Genomic DNA, 16,059 nt, shown 5'->3' with positions numbered 1-16,059 from the left:
TGCGATAATGAGTCTGGTTAATAAACCAGTGTGTACTAGACTTCAGGATAAAATTATCTGTAGTGCCTTAGTAAACTGAGGGCTGTTTTTAGCATGAAACACATCATCTAAGCAATAATTGCTATTACTGATTGAATGCATTGCTTAACTACTACTGCAGGGTTGATTATCAGAAATGTGGCCCCTAGACAAAGCAGTGTGTGTCAGATAATGAATGTATTATGCATTCCTTTGAGACATATATCGCGGATGTTTTAACTAGTAAAATTAATTAAAAATTACATACTGAATGTGTATGTAGTGCATGTCATGAACAATGAACTTCATAACAACTTGCTATACAGTATTGTTTCGGAACATACATCTCACTTTTCTAATCCTGCAATGGCAGTAGACTTTCTCGTACTGTGGAGATGAAGAATGATATGAGTACACTGTCATGATGTCTATTTTCAGGACGAGCTGCAGCGGTTTATGGAGGGATTTTCTTGCAATAGTGCACCTAGCTCAAACTCGCGTCTCCAAATACTAGTTTTCTTGCAACTTACAACAATTATTCCATCTTAGTTCTCGGTGCGATGGTATAAGTACATAGTTTGCGCCTTTCTGTACGAATTTAACTTACATTGTTACATAGTGATTATCGACACCTTTGTTCATTGAACCCATACCTGCTTTGATGTTGTTGTTGTTGTTGTCTTCAGTCCTGAGACTGGTTTGATGCAGCTCTCCATGCTACTCTATCCTGTGCAAGCTGCTTCATCTCCCAGTACCTACTGCAACCTACATCCTTCTGAATCTGCTTAGTGTACTCATCTCTCGGTCTCCCTCTACGATTTTTACCCTCCACGCTGCCCTCCAATGCTAAATTTGTGATCCCTTGTTGCCTCAAAACATGTCCTACCAACCGATCCCTTCTTCTAGTCAAGTTGTGCCACAGACTTCTCTTCTCCCCAATCCTACTCAATACCTCCTCATTAGTTACGTGCTCTATCCACCTTATCTTCAGTATTCTTCTGTAGCACCACATTTCGAAAGCTTCTATTCTCTTCTTGTCCAAACTAGTTATCGTCCATGTTTCACTTCCATACATGGCTACACTCCAAACAAATACTTTCAGAAACGACTTCCTGATACATAAATCTATATTCGATGTTAACAAATTTCTCTTCTTCAGAAACGCTTTCCTTGCCATTGCCAGTCTACATTTTATATCCTCTCTACTTCGACCATCATCAGTTATTTTACTTCCTAAATAGCAAAACTCCTTTACTACTTTAAGTGTCTCATTTCCTAATCTAATTCCCTCAGCATCACCCGATTTAATTTGACTACATTCCATTATCCTCGTTTTGCTTTTGTTAATGTTCATCTTATATCCTCCTTTCAAGACACTGTCCATTCCGTTCAACTGCTCTTCCAAGTCCTTTGCCGTCTCTGACAGAATTACAATGTCATCGGCGAACCTCAAAGTTTTTACTTCGTCTCCATGAATTTTAATACCTACTCCAAATTTTTCTTTTGTTTCCTTTACTGCTTGCTCAATATACAGATTGAATAACATTGGGGAGAGGCTACAACCCTGTCTCACTCCTTTCCCAACCACTGCTTCCCTTTCATGCCCCTCGACTCTTATGACTGCCATCTGGTTTCTGTACAAATTATAAATAGCCTTTCGCTCCCTGTATTTTACCCCTGCGACCTTTAGAATTTGAAAAAGAGTATTCCAGTCAACATTGTCAAAAGCTTTCTCTAAGTCTACAAATGCTAGAAACGTAGGTTTGCCTTTTCTTAATCTTTCTTCTAAGATAAGTCGTAAGGTCAGTATTGCCTCACGTGTTCCAACATTTCGACGGAATCCAAACTGATCCTCCCCGAGGTCTGCATCTACCAGTTTTTCCATTCGTCTGTAAAGAATTCGCGTTAGTATTTTGCAGCCGTGGCTTATTAAACTGATAGTTCGGTAATTTTCACATCTGTCAGCACCTGCTTTCTTTGGGATTGGAATTATTATATTCTTCTTGAAGTCTGAGGGTATTTCGCCTGTCTCATACATCTTGCTCACCAGCTGGTAGAGTTTTGTCAGGAATGGTTGTCCCAAGACCGTCAGTAGTTCTAATGGAATGTTGTCTACTCCGGGGGCCTTGTTTCGACTCAGGTCTTTCAGTGCTCTGTCAAACTCTTCACGCAGTATCGTATCTCCCATTTCGTCTTCATCTACATCCTCTTCCATTTCCATAATATGCTTTGATGTAGTGGTAAGGAATTCTTATTCACCGATCTTTGTTCATTATTTCTGGAACATCACAATCACTAGTACACTAATGTGTTTACACATTACAAACTAATGTGTTTACACATGTATTTAATACACTAATGTGTTTACAACTGATACGGATAGTCAGCGAGTTCTGAGTATTTCAGTGTTGATGTACGCACTGTTTTGTTGTTTTAACTCAAAAGCATTTCCACTGTATCGGAAATAACTGATACTTTTTTGCAAATACTTTCGTGTATGCCTTAACTGCCCCCCATTTGCAAATACTTTCGTGTACGCCATAACCCCCCCCCCCCCCCAGTAGTTCACAAAAATCTCACTGAAAAATGTGGGAATATAATTGACTAATCAGCTACAAAAGCCACTAACTACATGATAAGCAAACTGAGATAATTAGGAAAAACTAGTCTCATCCAAATTATTAAAGTTAAAGACTTAATTTCTTTGTTTTTAAAAAAGAAAAAAATTAATTACAAGGTTTTAATGGCTGAAATCTTCGATTAGTTTTACATGTTAAAATCTTATGTGAAATATTTCATAGTTGTTTTGCACACTATTTAGGCAGTTAGCGGGTTTTGAAGGCGCATCGATCCAATTATAAAAGAAGCATTCTTTGCCAAATATGCTATTCAGTGGTATGTTGAGAATGACAGAAAACGCGGAATTATTGCGAGACAGAATACGTTTTATTTCAAAGTCTAAAAGTTCTACAACACTGGCACAGGGAAAACTGACTTATTTAACGTCTAAAAGAGAACAAATATGAATGTTCAACATTAGGTTTAAAAAAATACACGCTCACGTTGTTGACATCACAGCATTATGTAAAAAATAAAATAAGCTTCAAACTGCATCTTAGTAAAACATCGACAAAATTTTAGAAAATAATAAAATTGGTGGAAGGTTGCAACTTAGTTAAAACAGCGACAAAAAATTCTAGAAAATGAAATTAGCTGAAACTGCTTTCATGTGACATCGCTCACAACACTGCTCATCAATGCAAAATCTCTTGTGGCTTCTTCAGATGGTTGACAGTGGCAGTGACTCTAGTAGTGCCTTCCTGTTCGGCACCTCAGTGTAGAATTTGAGTTTGTCTGTGGTCACTCAATCTTCACCAAAGTAGAACTCCAAAAGTATTTTGAAATATCCGAGTTTGGCTTCTGAAAGTCTTACACCAGCTGTGATTGGTGTTAGGCCATTTCATCAGCTGAAATTTTTTCTTCCTCTTCACGATGCTTTTCCCGTCTCCAGGCTCAAAGTTGTAGAAATCTTATTGTTCCTTTTCGTGAACACCATTTCTTTTGGCTTTTTGAATCTGCAAATGCCAGTTACCAGTAACTTTGACACATATTTCGTAACAAGTAGTGTCAACACAGTATTCATGGAATAATGTTGCTTTAATAATACTTTAATGTTTTTAACTTTCTGTTTTGGAAACATTTCTTTTCCATAGATCAGAACACCTCTTCCTATTCCAGGAGGGACCGTCATTCTCGGTCTCGTTCTGGTCATTTGCAAATACAACAATGGGTTCGACTTCTTGCAGAATTCCTACTATTTCAATTACTCGCACTTCGTTTGTACCATCTTCTGCATTTAAACCGTCCACACAATAATTTACTTTCTTCAAAACACTCACACAAATACAACAAACATCCTGCTGATCAGCTGAAATGTGCTTACCGGCGTATATTTCGACAACGCATCAGCAGCAAGAGCTTCTTTGTTGCGTATGGGTTCACTACAGCACAGCCAAACTAACTCCGAATAAGAAACACACCCGTTTGAATTCTAACAAACTGAAATGTAGCTTTGAATGTCTAGATTGGTTTATCTGATGACTGTTGGCGCACTTAGCATCCAGACATGGCATGACATCCGCCATGCCTGTTGATCTTCGCAGTTCTTGAGAACGCTGGACGTTTAGTGGGCTTGGCTCTCGAAGACAATGCACAGTTAGTGGCTTTTGCAACCGGACATGATTTTCTACAGCCGATTTCAGTAGTTTGAGGCGGGTTTTGCACCCTGGTACCTATTCCGTCGTGACCGCAATGAAAAAATCTGTACGGTTGTGAGCTCAACTCAAAATAGACAAAAAATGGGTTTAGTGGCTTTTGGATCTAAGGTACTCAATTACATTTACGTTCCTCAATGACCTACTGAGAACAATCAATAATGTACTTCGAGTTTTGTGAAAAATAAATTACATAAATAATTACATGCCTTTCACCACAAAGATTCAAATCGAAAATGCAGATCAAATAAGTGTGTTTTTATCTCTGTATAGAAAACTGGAGAAAAACAACTTCTACGCTGTACATGTCTCACGTTCATTACCATAGCAACAACGGCTTGCGCTGTAGCTACGGCGTGAAGGCATGGTGGTCGTGAAGGGAGGGAAAAGTGTGGAGTGTTAGAATAGTGCCTCTGCTCATGAGTATGTTACCACATTGTTTTTATTTTCTTAATTGTTGGAAGGTAGAGCTGTCAGAGGTTGCAAGTAAGATGGGGTTGGACATTTTAGCTGTTAGTGACGTTAGGGTAAGGGGTGAGAAACAAGAGGAAGTGGGAGAATACAAGGTCTACCTGTCAGGAGTCAAAGCAGGAATAGCACAATGGGGTGTAGAGCTTTACATCAGGAAAGAAATGGAACCCAACGTAGTTGCGATAAGGTATGTAAACGAACGACTGATGTGGACAGATATGACAGTGTCTAGCAAGAAAATTAGAATTGTGTCAGTATATTCGCATTGAGAAGGGACAGATCAAGATAAGATGGATAGTTTTTATGAGGCACTCAGTGATGTAGTTGTTAGAGTAAAGGACAAGGACAGTGTTCTGCTCATGGGTGATTTTAATGCCAGGATTGGAAATCGAGCAGAAAGGTATGAAAAGGTAATGGGTAAATTTGGAGAGGATATGGAGGCCAACATGAACAGGAAACAACTCTTGGATTTCTGTGCCAGTATGGGCTTAGTGATCACAAACTCCTTTTTTAAACATAAGAACATTCACCGGTATACATGGGAAGCAGGGGAACCAGATCTGTCATTGACTATATAATAACAGATCAGGAATTCAGGAAGGCTGTGAGGGACATATGTGTATTCAGGGGATTCTTTGGTGACACTGATCATTATTTAATCTGCAGTGAAATTGGGATTGTGAGGCCGAAAGTGCAGGAGGTCAGGTCCATATGTAGGAGGATAAGAGTGGAGAAACTTCAGGATAAGGAAATCAGGCACAAGTACATTACAGTGATCTCAGAAAGGTACCAGTTAGTTGAATGTAGTCAATTACAGTCATTGGAAAAGGAATGGACAAGGTACAGGGACACAGTACTAGACGTGGCTAAAGAATGTCTTGGAACATAGTGTGTAAAAGTAGGATGAAGCAAACAGCTTGGTGGAATGACACAGTCAAGGCAGCCTGTAAAAGGAAAAAGAAGGCGTATCAAAAATGGCTACATACTAGAACTCAGGTAGACAGAGAAAGGTATGTTGAAGAAAGAAACAAAGCCAAACAGATAATTGCAGCATCCAAGAAGAAATCTTGGGAAGACTTTGGAACCAGGTTGGAGATTTTGGGTCAAGTAGGTGGAAAACCATTCTGGAGTGTAATTAGCAGTCTTCGAAAGGGAGATAGGAAGGAAATCACAAGTATTTTGGACAGGTCAGGAAAACTGCTGGTGAATCCTGTGGATTCGTTGGGCAGATGGAGGGAGTATTTTGAAGAGTTGCTCAATGTAGGTGAAAATACGATCAGTAATGTTTCAGATTTCGATGTACAATGGGATAGGAATGATGATGGAAATAGGATCACATTTGAGGAAGTTGAGAAAATGGTAAATAGACTGCAGTGCAATAAAGCAGCTGGGGTGGATGAAATTAAGTCGGAACTCATCAAATACAGTGGAATGTCAGGTCTTGAATGACTACACAGGCTAATTGAAATGGCCTGGGAGTCAGGACGGGTTCCATCAGGCTGGACAAAAGCAGTAATCACACCAATCTTTAAACATGGAAACAGAAAAGATTGTAACAGCTACAGAGGTATCTCTCTAATCAGCGTTGTGGGTAAAATCTTCTCAGGTATTGTTGAAAGGAAAAAGTGAGTATTAGTTGAGGACCAATTGGATGAAAATCAGTGTGGGTTTAGGCCTCTTAGAGGTTGTCAGGACCAGATCTTTAGCTTACGGCAAATAATGGAGAAATGTGATGAGTGGAACGGGGAACTGTATCTATGCTTTATAGATCTAGAGGAAGTTATTGTCTGTTCTACGAGATTCTGGACTAGGAGGCAAACTTTTGCAAGCAATTAAAGGTCTTTACATGGATAGTCAGGTAGCAGATATAGTTGACGGTAAATTGAGGACATGGTTCGGAGAAGTTTCAGGGGTGAGACAAGGCTGCAACCTGTCTCCACTGTTGTTCATATTATTTATGGATCATATGTTGAAAATAGGCGCGGCTCGTGGTTTCTATACTGAGGAAGGCTATGGCATTTATCGACCGGAGCCAACATAGACCTCGGGTTACGCTACAGATTTGTCTCATAATAAGCAACTACGAATTCATGGAGAGGGGGTGGGCAGATCACTCTCTACCCATAATTTTAGGTACTGTATCTTCTATAATCAGGTATTAAATATCATTAGAAGCTAACTTTGAGTTAAAATCTTTGGTTAGTGTTTTTATACATCGTCGTTACATTTTCTGACACTTTGCAGCAAATCATATGAAAAGACGCGTTTCGGAGATATCTTTAATGCGGGTCTGGGTGCACCAAGTTCTTTCACTTTCATCCTTTGGCCGTGTTCCAAGTTTTTACCTATTAAATTGCACATTGAATTCATATTGCGCTGGTTTCACACTCGCGGAATGTCGCAGATATTCACAAGAAAGTAAAACTCACTAAAATCTTGCAAATACACTCCGAAAAAGAAACTTTCTAATATCACACGGTATCAACAAAAGCAGTCAGCATCAGCAAACAAGGAAAGTAAAGTAACGTGACAAATTTCGCGCGCTTTGTCCTCTAACCACTTACGAAACTCTCGCTAGATGGCAGTACTGGAATGTTACTGCACTCTAGTGCACTCTGGCGGGATATTTGCAAACTTATTCTAAATGTGGATAAAATAGCCAATGGCAGAAACAAAAAAAACTATGTAAAACATCATCAAAACAATAATACTAAACGTCGATTAATGACGCATCGAAGCGTAGTAGAGATGTACAGAGACAGAGATTGGATAGCGAAGCTTCGGCCACTCTACATTCCTTTATTACATGGATAGTGGAACCTGAAAAATGTGTGGTGGTTGGTATGACACCCTTAGGCTGCAAGCTCTGACCCAACGGGTCGCCCATAAAGAGCAGTACTATGTAGACGCCACGCCCCCAAACCGGTACTACATGCTGCTTAAGGACTTTCCAAGGCGGAGCCTTAACACTACTAACCGTTCGGAAAATATCTATCGATACAAACAGTTCAAAAAGTTGACTGTCGTTATTTTAATTGGAATGGGAAATATGCGAAATTCGTCCTGATAATTTAAATTATGTAATACGCTCTTGCGAAATTTACTTTAACATATATTTTGGAGCGGCTCCGCCTCAGAGCCTTTAATCATGAGCCGCGCCAGGTTGAAAACAATAGACTGGCTGGGTGAGATTAAGATATGTGAACACATAATAAGCAGTCTTGCATATGAGGATGACTTAGTTGCGATGGCAGATTCGATTGAAAGTTTGCAAAGTAATATTTCAGAGCTAGATCAGAAATGTAAAGACTATGGTATGAAGATTAGCTTCTCCAAAACGAAATTAATGTCAGTGGGAAAGAGATATAAACGAATTGAGTGCCAAATAGGAGGAACAAAGTTAGAATAGGTGGACGGGTTCAAGTACTTAGGATGCATATTCTTACATAGTGAAAGAACTGGAAGCGAGGTGTAGCAAAGCTAATGCAGTAAGTGCTCAGCTACGATCTACTCTCTTCTGCAAAAAGGAAGTCAGTACCAAGACTAAGTTACCTGTGCACCGCTCAATCTTCTGACCAACTTTGTTGTATGGGAGCGAAAGCTGGGTGGATTCAGGTTACCTTATCAACAAGGTTGAGGTTATGGATATGAAAGTAGCTAGGATGAGAGCAGGTACTAGTAGATGGGAACAATGGCAGGAGGGTGTCCACAATGAGGAAATCAAAGAAAAACTGGGAATTAACTCTATAGATGTAGCAGTCAGGTTGAACAGACTTAGATGGTGGGGTCATGTTACAAGCATGGTAGAAGCAAGGTTACCCAAGAGACTCATGGGTTCAGCAGTAGAGGGTAGGAGTAGTCGGGGCAGACCATGGAGAAGGTACCTGGATTCGGTTAAGAATGATTTTGAAGTAATAGGCTTAACATCAAAAGAGGCACCAATATTAGCACTGAATAGGGGATCATGGAGGAATTTTATAAGGGGGGCTATGTTCCAGACTGAATGCTGAAAGGCATAATCAGTCTTAAATGATGATGATGATGAATTGTTGGATTGTTCGTAGAGTGTGTCGGACACTGTCATAGTGAGGAGCCACGTCAGGGATGCTGACTGCTGTTTGGGCATTGTTTGCCAGTGTATGTCATTTCTGATAGGACTGCACTTGGATTATGCCTGCATGACCATGAAACTAAACTGATCAAAGGAAGTTTTTCACCACCTGCGGATCTGTGAATGTGTGTGGACTTAGTTTCAAGGGGAACCAAACAGTAATGAAGATTGAGGAAATACTTGTATTGAGCAGTATATTATTCGGCAGGTGCAGAGGATAACTGTTAACAATGTAAAGGGACAGCGAAACCAGTTTTCTGCACTCAAGATTTATGCCTTAAGTCTGGTGCTCCTTCTCCAACTTCGGCATGCTCCTACTCTGTAGTTCGTGCAACCAGTCTCAACTATTGTTCGAAAGTGCTATGCAGAATTGGTTACATATGCATACAGAGACTGTCCCCCATTAGGAGTCACAGACTAAAAAATGGGACAAAGGGAGTGTACAGAATGTAGCAGGTGTAATAAGAAATTTGTCAAAAGCAAAAATCGCTGGCAACAAAAAATACTGATCCCATATTTCTTGACGGCAGCATAGTTCATTTATTGGTTCTACCTATAGATCAAATAAAACTACAAGTGATCTTGGGGAGGGGGGAATAAACTATATTTTGCACCCCCCTCTCCAGAGTTTGAAGTGGGTGGGGGTCACTGCCCTTCGTGCAGACCCAGTTGATACACTGTTGTAGTTGTTCCTGTCAGTTGAAATGGAAACCATGCTAATCATTGATTGCATATTATACCAAAAGTGGCTGAGCATTCTGTGATTTAAAAATTGCTTTAGAAGCATCAGTGAACCTATACCAAATGTCATAAGCCTGATGGGTATTGTTTGATACCACAAAGAATTGATTTGTGGCTTATTTGATGTTTAGTATGGTCATATTGTACTTTTTAAAGTACCCTGCTACTTAAACGAAAAAAAATATAGATTGCAGTGTAGGGTTTTCCTTACAGTTTATATGTTGTGAAATGTCTATGTTGTGGCATCATTAACTAGTGGCAATTTAAGCAGGCACAGTCTTCCTCACAATGTAGCTCTAACTGCAAAAGAAATATTGCAATGCTCTCACTTAATAATTATGAAAAATCCGCCTCTATTGCACAAACTACCTGGTGTTAACCTAGGTTACAGCATGGGTATCCACACCTTCTTCAGAACAACTATAAAACAGCTTGCCTATATAGGCGTAGTCAAAGGCTAAAATCAACACCTACAGCGGCAAGACCTCATAAAATATTTTTACAACTACACGGTACATATGTACCAAGTCAATAATATTATTATTTTGTTACTTAAAAACCGTCTTGATTGCAATTTTTTTATTCATATGAATAAAAAAATATATGAATATAAAAAAAAATTGCAATCAAGACGGTTTTTAAGCAACATTATAAAATCACTGATTGCTGTTATCCCATAAGACGTTATGTCTGCTTTTGTCAATAATATTACTTATCTCAACCCTGTGTGTGCTGCCTCGCCCCATTTAACATACGATGGTCACAGGCTCTCCACCGAACTGAGCACCGCAGGCTGCTCTCATGCGTGGCTATCAAAATCACTGCGCATGCTCGCGGCCAGGAAACACTCTTCTTATGCATGGGAGCAGGATTACAAAGTTAACACAATCGGGACCTAACTGATTGCCAATAGTTGTTGCACAAACAGCAAATTGAGCACATGATAAAAGTGGTGATGTGGGAATTAAGACATATTTAATAGCAACGCATGACAAACTTTGCGCACGGATGGTAAATCAGCCACAAACTAATAAGGAGGCCCTAGAATTAGGTAGAAATTACAACTAAACTAAAAAGATAGCTATGCTAAGGTCATTATTGTTAATGGATAAAACCGCACTAATAATATCTGCAACAGAAATAACCATAGTCGATACATTGCCATAATACTAAGTGCCGACCAGGCCGTAAACAGAAGATATTAAAGATTTATAACATACCTTGGCTCCATGATCTTATAATTACATAGAAGCTCTCAAAGATGCATAAAATACCTCCTAAAAGCGTGCAGCAATAAGAAAATACAAATGGTGTTCTTCTTGGCTAACCAAATGCTCAACACAGTAGGAGGGAAAACGTACCAAAATGTGATGGGGGTATTGTTACCATCCATGAACAGTCAATATCGTGCGCATGCATCAGCCAACTTCCACATCATGCTTATTAATGTGAAGAATTAAGTAAGGGACCAAAACCTTCAAAGAAATGTCTGTTTTTCAATTGGAGTTGATAATTAAGGACATCATCTTTGGCATACTGCAGATGTTTAAAAATCTGCATTTCCTCTAAGATGTCCAATTTTGAACCCCTAATTTGGCATGAAGCAACTCAATATTAGGCAGAGGACTCGGCGCATGAGACATTTGTATAAGTTGTTATGCATAATTGGAACCTCTCATGACATCACCACTTCTAGTGGGGATGTGCTCTTTATATCTAGACATGAGAGCTTGGCCTGTCTGACCTATGTAAAACTTCAGACAGTCACTGCAAGTAATTTTATACACTCCAGACTGAGACAGTTTATCATCTATAATCTGCAACGAGTGGATTAAATTCTTGTGCAAATTATTGTTGGTGGAAAAGGCTACTCTAAAGTTATAGGCTCTAAGCAAATTTGTAACTTAAATTACCTACAAAAGGGATAGATACTGTTGCCATCGGTTTGTCATTTACTAAATCTCCTAATGTGGAAGCCGCACCATTATTTTTATTTATTTTCTTATTGTACAAATGTCTTACCAGTTGCAAACTATAACCATTATTTCTACCAATAGCTTCCAGTATGACCAATTCGGTTTCTAGCATCTCCGGTGACAGTGGGATAGCTGTAGCTCAATGTATACTCGAATGGAAAAAGCCATCTTATGGGCAACAGCAAGGAAAGTAAACCGAGCATGAAAGAAGAATGAAAAGACAACACAACAGACGATCATAATTTAAACTAAAGATATGTGATGCTGTAAATATGACTCCCAACCAGTGTTGGTATGTGAGTATACATTCTTGGTGTTCACAAATTTTTAGATTCAGATAAATTTGGGAGTGCGAACTTAATAGCATCTGCTGTATAACAGTTATGCTTATCAATAAGTTTATACAACTACAGTCACTGCCAATAATAATAACTATAGTGATAATAATAACAATAATAATAATATGCATAAATTATCTGACAGAAGAAAGAATTGTTTTTGTGGAAATTTGTTGTTTTGTACATAATTATGTATAGTTTAGGGCAATAACAAAATAATGTGTAAGCTTTTGCAACTCTCCATTTTGCATTTTTGTATAATTCAGAGATTTCATGCTTTTCCATTTTTTCGGGCAAATATACAAGACTCCTAACAGATGTATTAGTTCACAAATTTACTTCTGGGCTGAAAATCAGATACTAATATGCTACACCCATGTAACGACTTATGCTTTCTGTACATTCCCTTGAATATTCACTTGTAGTCACACTTATTTGATTTCGACACTCTCTCAAGGAAAGGACCTGTTCTTGTACGCCCTAGTTCCTTTGCCACTAAATTTTTCTGATAATTTACTTTTATCTTCCCAGAATGAGATTTTCAATCTGCAATGGAGTCTGCACTGGTATGAAACTTCCTGGCAGATTAAAACTGTGTGCTGTACTGAGACTCGAACTTGGGACCTTTGCCTTTAATGGGTGAATGCTCTACCGACTAAGCTATCTGCGTACGACTCATGATGCGTCCTCACAGCTGTTAGCATTTAAAATAGATTCAACATAGTTAATGTTTGCACTGCACTCGTAAGCCGATTCATGCATAGTAAACAATCAACTCCAAGCATAAACTGCCATATGTGGAAATGTCTACCAACACAGTCACTTGACTAGAACATGAATGTGGCACTGAGATCCACAAGGGCCTGAAGCTAACTGCTGTTGATCCCAAATTTAAGTGGATATCAGAGAAACCAGTGACAGAGCTTTTCGTGAATTTTCATTTATATGATGTGGGCCTACAGCGCAAATATACCTGACTCACCATAAGATCAACGGTTTTCGGAAGCATGAATAAATGCTACAATCTCACAATTGACAGTGATGTGCTTTAGGCCCTTATGATTCTCACAGTCTCAAATGGATTACTGCATGAAAAAGTTAATAAGTTAATATTCTATAACTCATTCAGAAACCCACAAAATAGGATAAGTATCAGTACAACTTTAAGATATACTGATGTGCAATCTAATTTTACTATATAGTGAGTGAATTAGCATATCTGAAGAATACACTATCATCTAGCAGGATTTATGCTGAGCAAAGGGGATACAAGTCTGCTGCAGTGTGGTATCATCTGGTGGCAGTGACGTATACTCCTAGTTCTGTGGCAAGGGCTGTACTGCATACAGTGAGAGAAGAGCTCTGGCAGTTGACACGGCCTTGGTGCATGTGCTTCGTGCATCCACGATGGTCAGTCAGATCACAAGCTTTACTGTGGCAGTGCTCCAGTGCGGCCGTAGTGCTGGGTGACCGCTGCTTTTAGTCAGTTGCATCACATGCTACGTTCAGGTTTGTGTGTATATGTGTGCATTCCGCTACTTATGTGAGTTTATTGCCATTTATATAAGTGGAAAATTGCTGCCTGTAGTGCAGAGAAGAGGGCTTTTGGGAAATGAGCTATGCTGAAATCCCAATCACGTGAATTTATATACAGATTGTGTGTTTACTTTGAAAGGGAAAGGGACAATGCTGAGCCTTCAATATCAGTGAGTAAAGTGGTTGAAGAATGGCACAAGCATTGAACATTTCTACAGTGACAGTGAAGAGAGTCACAAATGATGATGAGGCTGCCAGTTCAGCTGCGACTCCTGTTATTGTGAGGCCTGGTAAATCAAGGAAGATTAGATTAGATTAGATTAGATTAATACTTGTTCCATAGATCATGAATACGACACTTCGTAATGATGTGGAACGTGTCAGGTTAATAAAAGATGTCTGTACAAGAAATTACATTACACAAAATATTGCATGACACTAATGATTAAGTTTTTTTTAATTTTTTTTTTATTTTAATTTTTTTTACTTAGTTTATATCTAAAAATTCAGCCAATGAGTAGAAGGAGTTGTCATCTAGAAATTCTTTTAATTTATTTTTAAATGTTAGTTGGCTATCTGTCAGGCTTTTGATGCTGTTTGGTAGGTGCCCAAAGACTTTTGTGGCACCATAATTTACCCCTTTCTGTGCCAAACGACATGATCATGTGAGTTGTGTATGCACAAGAGCTCCTGAAGGTGTGCTCATGACAGAGGAAGGTGTGCTTGCGACAAATGAAGCTAAGTACCACAGTAGCATGGCAGATTTAAGTGCTGTATTTTTCAGATAGCAGCATCTACATTACGTTTAACAGCACTCAAAGAAAAATAACCAATAAATCCTCAAGGTGTTGAAAGTTAGGGTGCTCACTTGCTCTTGTGCTCTTACAAAGGAGCTGCCACTGTTCCCAACTACCCAGTCACAAGTACATCTGACCTAAAAATTTATCACAATAATGTGCAATCCCTGAATAATAAGATCAGTGTTATGCATATGTGAATACTAGTTTAATCCAGAATTTATTCAGAATAAGAAAATAAATAAAATCATTTTGTATTCCTACCATTGCAGTAAAAACAGCAAACAGGGTGGGGTGGCAATTTACATAAAGGAAAATATAGATTTTACTTTTCTACCAGACTTAACTAGAACAAATGTCGAAAAGGATGATGACATTGCAGCTATAAAAATAATTCAGTTCACTCTGGTTATAGCTACAGTTTACAGATCACCATCTGGAAATTTTGAACTTTTCTTAAACAAAATGGAGTCATTGCTAAATAAAGTAAATAAAATGGATTGTGAGTTGATAATCTGTTGTGACTACAATATTGGTTTCCTCACCAATAGTAGAAACAGAGAGGTCCTTCTGAACCTTGCAACATCTATAATTTAATGGCTGAAGCAAAAGCTGATACCTGAGTAACAGAAACTTGTAAAACAGCTTTAGCTCAATTTCTTGTCAAGAAAAGTTTACCCAACATTTCACTAACAATTTTAAATGCAGGATTTACTGACTATCTTGCTCAAATATTAAGCTTAAAAATGAAAGGAAGTATTATTAACAACATATCTTTAAGAACCACAAGTAGAAGGTAGAATCAGGAAAATTTAAGCCACTTCAACAGCTTATTACAGAAAGAAAAATGGTCACAGGTACACCAAACTAATGATATCAATGAAAAATTCACAATTTTCATTGACGCACTAACCCATTACTTTCAAACTGCCTTCCCACTAAAAACTGTAACAAAAAGGGGAAATTCTAAAAAAAAAAAAAAAACAAAAAAACAGTTGGATCACAAGGGGAATAAGAGTTTCACAAGCTGCGACATAGTTGTGAATAGGAACATTGATCTAAGTACTGTCAAATGTTTTTTATTCCAGTCTTTGATCACAATATTAAGTCATTTGGTGATGACCTATTTCAGCCAGTGATGACCAACTTCAAATCTGTTCTACACCATGTCCTAATGTGATAAAGCCATAATGGCATCGTCAAAACACATAAATACTCTCAGCAAAGCATTGTCACGTTGAACTAAAATATGGTGTCAAATGTTCTGACAATGCCATTACAGCTTTATCACATTAGGGCATGGTGTGGAACAGATCTGAAGATGGTGATTATTGACTGAAACTGGTCATCATCAAAGGGCTTTATATTGTGATCAAAGACTGGAATAAAACATGTTTGAATAAGGGTTTCATGCCAGAAAAAAGACTTCTACATGAAATGTGTAAATTAAAAAACTATTCACATGAAATACACATATACTATAAAAAATACTCCAAAATACTATGAAAAGTAATAGGAGCAGCAAAAATAATGCATAATGACAAATACATTTATAATTTAGATAATAAATCAAAGGCTGTGTGTAGTGATACAAAAAAAGAATCTGGTGAACACAGAGCATCCTGCAAAAATATAAAACTACCACAAAAAATAAAAAAGTGACAAACCCCTTATGAGTACGAACACTTTTAAATATTTTTTCACCACTGTTGTTGATAATATGATACAATCAGACTTACATAAGAGCATCCAAGCCAGTCAAGTACAAAATAGGTGATTGTAGAGGGTCAGTGTACA

The sequence above is a fragment of the Schistocerca gregaria genome, chromosome 7, assembly GCF_023897955.1.
Source record: "Schistocerca gregaria isolate iqSchGreg1 chromosome 7, iqSchGreg1.2, whole genome shotgun sequence".
Taxonomy (NCBI): domain Eukaryota; kingdom Metazoa; phylum Arthropoda; class Insecta; order Orthoptera; family Acrididae; genus Schistocerca; species Schistocerca gregaria.
This window is presented reverse-complemented; position numbering follows the sequence as displayed.